Consider the following 6,283-nt stretch of genomic DNA (forward strand, 5'->3'; position numbering starts at 1 on the left):
TAGAAATCGTGGATGCATTGGTGATCATTTTCCAATGTTCTCTCGATTCTGGATAGTTCCCGTGGACTGGAGGGTAGCCAATGTAACTCCACTTTTTAAGAAAGGAGGGTGAGAGAAAACAGGGAATTATAGACCAGTTAGCCTTACATTGGTAGTGGGGAAGTTGCTGGAGTCAATTATTATAGATGTTATAGCAGCGCATTTGGAAAGCAGTGACAGGATCGGTCAAAGTCTGCATGGATTTAGGAAGGGGTAATCATGCTTGACCAAACTTCTGGAATTTTTGGAGTAGACTGGTTAAGAGAGAGCCAGTGGATGTGGTGTATCTGGACTTTCAAAAAGCCTTTGACAAGGTTCCACACAAAAGATTAGTGTACAAAATTAGAAAACATTGGATTGGGGGTAGGATATAGACATGGATAAAGAACAGGTTGGCAGACAGGGAGCAAAGAGTAGGAATTAGCGGGTCCTTTTCAGAATGGCAGGCAGTGACTAGTGGGGTGCCGCAAGGCTCAGTGCTAGGACCCCAGTTATTTATAGTATATATTAACGATTTAGACGTGGGAATTAAATGTGACATCAAGTTAGCGGATGACACAACCCACACTGCTGGGTTGCCGTGTGGGCCATGATGAGGATGTCATGAGGCTGCAGGGTGACTTGGATAGGTTGGGTGAGTGGGCAGATGCATGGCAGAAGCAGTATAATGTGGATAAATGTGAGGTTATCCACTTTGGTGGCAAGAACTGGAGGGTCGTTTATTATCTGAATGGTGTCAGGTTAGGAAATGGGGAGGTGCAACGAGACTTAGGAGTGCTTGTACATCAGTCACTGAAAGTAAGCATGCAGGTACAACATGCAGTGAAGAAAGCTAATGGCATGTTGGCTTTAATTGCGAGAGGATTTGAGTTTAGAAGCAAAGAGGTCCTACTGCAGTTATACAGGGCCCTGGTGAGACTGTAGCTGGAGTACTGTGTGCAATTTTGGTCTCCTAATTTGAGAAAGGACATTATTGCTATTGAGGGAGTGCAGCGTACGTTCACCAGGTTAATTCCCGGGATGACGGGGTGACATATGATGAAAGAATGGGTCGGCTGGGCTTGTATTTACTGGAATTTATAAGGATGAGAGGGAATCTTATAGAAACATAGGACATTCTTAAGGGATTGAACAGGCTAGATAGATGCAGGAAAAATGTTCCCGATGTTGGGGGAGCCCAGAACCAGGGGTTATAGTTAAAACATAAGGGGTAGGCTATTTAGGACTGAGATGAGGAAAAACCTTTTCACCCAAAGAGTAGTGAATCTGTGGAGTTCTCTGCCACAGATGGCAGTGGCCGATTCACTAGATGTTTTCATGAGAGAGTTAGATTTTGCTCTTAGGGCTAAAGGAATCAAGGGATATGGGGAGAAAGCAGGAATGGGGTACTGATTTTAGATGATCAACTATGATCATATTGAATGGCAGTGCTGGCTTGAAGGCCCGAATGGCCTACTCCTGCACGTATATTTTTATGTTTTCTATGTTCAATGTTTTCTAAATCATAAATCCACTCTTAGAAACATAGAAAATAGGTGCAGTAGGCCATTCAGCCCTTCGAGCCTGCACCGCCATTCAATATGATCATGGCTTTATAAAGTGTTGACCGAAACCATGTGTAGGAAGGAACTGCAGATCCTGGTTTAAACCAAAGATAGACACAAAGTGCTGAAGTAATGCTGGAGACCAAAAATGTCTCCCATTCCTTCTCTCCAGAGATGCTGCCGGTCCCGCTGAGTTACCCCAGCATTGTGTGTCTATTGTTGCAGTCATGCCCAGGTTGCTACTATTTTCACAACAACAAAAATAAATTTCACCACAATTTTAGCATTGTGCCACATCAAACAAAAAATTCTCATAAATGTGTCATGAAAATAGTGGGTGTAATTTTCACTATTGAAACAGTGGAAATAATTTTTACAGTGGACATTACCTGTAAGCAGAAATCTGAGAGGTTTAGTTTGGTTGTCTGTTGTAGATGAGACAGATTTTTCTCTGCAACCCCGACAAACGGCCAACCCCAATCACCAACTTACTGAACACGCTCAAAGTAAAAACTTCCCTTGTGTCCTTTCATTATTTTCTTCAAAAACTTCCCAACCAGGTGCTCATTCTTTACAAGTCATATCCTCCCCTGTTTTTTTTTCCACTGTTTAATTTATTGATTGTTTACCTTTCACAACTTGTTCCTCCTTTTGTTAGCTTTGATCCCTTGACACTCACGTTTCCTCACTTACTCAGATCTTCCTTGTTCAAAGTCTTTCAATCATTGCTAATAAGTTCTGTGAGCTGATTGGATCCACAGCACATCACTGTCCCCAATAGTGGGGGAACTGTTCTAACAAACTCTCAGACGTGAATGATGAAACAAGTGAAAAATTGTCATTCTCTTTCATGCTATCATCTCCAACAAGCATCTGCTTCTCACATTACTTCTTGTAGGTTGAAAAATTAAGTAGGTGTTAGTCATCAGTATGTCTCTGTCCTTTAAGAAATACTTCTACATGCAGAAGAGTTTGGAGTAAGAATGTGTTGAAAACACCAAATACATCTGATTCTATTTTCTTTAGTTGTTCAATGAAAGTTAAAATCAAAAGGTTCTCCTTCCAGGCAAAGAGAAGGTGGCATCTAGGTTTTCTTTGTGGAAAAGCACACTTTAGTACAACGCAGCAGGGAGGCTTCTTGACAGTTTTACCCAAAACTAGTGGGAACTGTAGCCTGATATACAGGGCATGCATTGCATCCCGCATGGTTAATTCTGGGTCTCTGCTGGCCATCTGATGTAATTGTGCATTGAATGTGTTAGTAGCACAGTCATCTGAAAAGTTAATGGATATGGGCATCACCTGCGTTAGATTGTTGATGGAACATTGCACCGTTTTAGGTGGGCAGTACAGGCAGTCACTGTTGCTTTTGAGGCCCCTATAAATGCACAGGATATTTCAACGTGGCCAACCTCAGGTTTTGCTTCAGGTTTAGGCTTATTATTGACATATTTATTAAACACACACGCACGCTCAAAGACTGAAATAATGCCCTCTATGTAGGTCAGAGCTTATTTGGAGAATGTAGTGTTAAATAGCCTGATAGTTGTAGGGAATAAGCAGCCCCCGAACATAGACATTACAGTTTTCAGGCTCCTGTACCTCCTTCCTGACGGAAAAAGTGAAATGTGAGTGGGGCCACAATGGTGCGGGTCTCTGACGATGCTGGCTGCCTTTTTGAGGCAGCGACTCCTGAAGATCTCTTCAATACGACACGATACGATATGATATGATAGAACATTATTTATCCCAGGAGAGAAATTGATCTCCTAACAGTCATAAAACGCAAGACGCATGAAACATGAAATTAAAAAGTCACGAGTGGAAAGGATCGGGGATGTGCAAAGATTGGGGGGGGGGAGGGGAGTCAGTCTACCCCATGACAGAAGGGGGAGGAGTTGTACAGTTTGATAGCCACAGGGAAGAAGGATCTCCGGTGGTGTTCTCTACTGCATCTTGGTGGAACCAGTCTGTTGCTGAAGGTATTCCTCAGGTTGACCAGTGTGTCATGGAGGGGGTGGGATGGAAAATACAATGATGGACTGGGCAATGTTCACCACTTTTTGCAATCTTATTCATTCCTGGGCATTTTGAGTTGCCGAACCAGGTAGCTTGTCTTCCAACCGGTAAAATGCTCTCGACTGTATACCTGTAGAAGGTCGAGAGAGCATTCATTGACATACTGAATCGCCTCAATCTTCTAAAAAAGCAGAGGCGTTCATTTCTTTGTGATTGCATCAATGTGCTGGGTCTAGAACAGATCTTTAGTGATATGGTTTTACCCAAACTTTAGTATGTTCCAAAGACCTTGAGCCATGTTAATAATAATAATAATGGATGGGATTTATATAGCGCCTTTCTAATACTCAAGGCGCTTTACATCGCATTATTCATTCACTCCTCAGTCACACTCGGTGGTGGTAAGCTACTTCTGTAGCCACAGCTGCCCTGGGGCAGACTGACGGAAGCGTGGCTGCCAATCTGCGCCTACGGCCCCTCCGACCACCACCAATCACTCACACACATTCACACACATTCACACACAGGCAAAGGTGGGTGAAGTGTCTTGCCCAAGGACACAATGACAGTATGTGTCCAAGCGGGATTCGAACCGGCTACCTTCCGGTTGCCAGCCGAACACTTAGCCCATTGTGCCATCTGTCGTCCCGAATCATGTTCAATCATTCCTGATCCAATGACAATGTAGAAACATCAATATGTTTCTAACGCATGATGGTGTTCATCTTGGAGAGGAATATATGATAGATGGCACAGTAAGTGCAGCTTGTAGAGGTGTGGCAACAATGATTCTAACAACCCATGTGCAATCCTGACCTCCAGAGCTGTTTGTGTGGAGTTTATACATTCTCCCTGTGACTGTGAGGGCTTCCTCCTGATGTCCTGATTTCCTTTAGCATCACATGTGAGTTGGTAGCTTAATTGACAATTTAAAATTGCCCCTACTGACTATACATATCTGCTACCCCTCGTCATATAAACATTAAACATTCCACTTCTGGAATCCAGTGTTTTAGATTATTGTGTCTACCATTAAATTCGAGAATTTATATTTTCTGATTCAATAATTCCATCCAGAAAACTTTGTACAAGAAATTATTTGCTACCAGTCTTCCAGATAACATTTGGATAGCAGTAACAGGCTCGGTCCAAGTCAGCATGGATTTACAAAGGGGAAATCATGCTTGACTAACCTTCTGGAATTTTTTGAGGATATAACCAGGAAAATGGACAAGGTAGAGCCAGTGGATGTAGTGTACCTGGACTTTCAGAAAGCATTTGATAAGGTCCCACATAGGAGATTAGTCGGCAAAATTAGGGCACATGGTATTCGGGATAGAGTGCTGACATGAATAGAAAATTAATTAGCAGACAGGGAACAAAGAGTAGGGATTAACATTTAAGAAGGAACTGCAGATGCTAGAAAATCGAAGGTAGACAAATATGCTGGAGAAATTCAGCGGGTGAAGCAGCATCTATGGAGCGAAGGAAATAGGCAACGTTTTGGGTCGAGACCCTTCTTCAGACTGATGTGAGGGTGGGGGGCGGGGGGCGGGAAGAAGAAAGGAAGATGTGGGGACAGTGGGCTGAGGGTGAGCTGAGAAGGGGAGGAGAAAGCAGGGACTATCTGAAGTTAGAGAGTCTATGTTCATACCGCTGGGGTGTAAACAGCCCAAGTGAAATATGAGGTGCTGCTCCTCCAATTTACGGTGGTCCTCACTCTGGCCATAGAGGAGGCCCAGGACAGAAAGGTCAGGTTCGGAATGGGAGGGGGAGTTGAAGTGCTGAGCCACTGGGACATCAGGTAGGTTATTGCGGACCGAGCGGAGGTGTTGTGCGAAGCGATCGGCAAGCCTACGCTCGGTCTCACCGATGTAGAGCAGCTGAAACCTAGAGCAGCGGATGCAATAGATGAGGTTGGAGGAGGTGCAGGTGAACCTCTGCCGCACCTGGAAAGATGCTTGGGTCCTTGAATGGAGTCAATGGGGGAGGTAAAGCGACAAGTGTAGCATTTCCTGCGGTTGCAAGGGAAAGTGCCCGGGGAGGGGGTGGTTTGGGTGGGAAGCGACGAATTGACCAGGGAGTTACGCAGGGAGCAGTGTCTGTGGAAAGCCGGAAGGGGAGGAGATGGGAAGATGTGGCCAGTGGTGGGATCCCGTTGGAGGTGCGAAAATGGCAGAGGATTATTTGTTGTATGTGATGGCTGGTAGGGTGGAAGGTGAGGACATGGGGGAGTCTGCCCTTGTTACGAGTGGGGGGATAGGGAGTGAGAGCAGAGTCACGGGGTATAGAAGAGACCTGGTGAGAGCCTCATCTATAGTAGAAGATGGGAACCCCCATTCCCTGAAGAATGAGGACATCTCCGATGCCCTGGTGTGGAACACCTCATCCTGGGTGCAGTTGTGCCATAGGCAGAGGAATTGAGAGTAGGGGATGGAGTCCTTACAGGAAGCAGGGTGGGAAGAAGTGGAGTCCAGATAGCCATGGGAGTCAGTGGGTTTATAGTGGATGTTGGTCAGTTCCACAGACAAAGTCCAATGTCCTCAATGGGGTAGAATAGGACATAAACCCTAGTTTATAGAAGGAATGTTCAGAAGCTGAATAACAGAGGAGAAGCTGATCCTGAGTCTGGTGGTGCTCACTTTCAAGCTTCTGTACCTTTTGCTGGATGGGAGATAGAC

The sequence above is a fragment of the Amblyraja radiata genome, chromosome 3 (assembly GCF_010909765.2).
Source record: "Amblyraja radiata isolate CabotCenter1 chromosome 3, sAmbRad1.1.pri, whole genome shotgun sequence".
Classification (NCBI taxonomy): Eukaryota; Metazoa; Chordata; class Chondrichthyes; order Rajiformes; family Rajidae; genus Amblyraja; species Amblyraja radiata.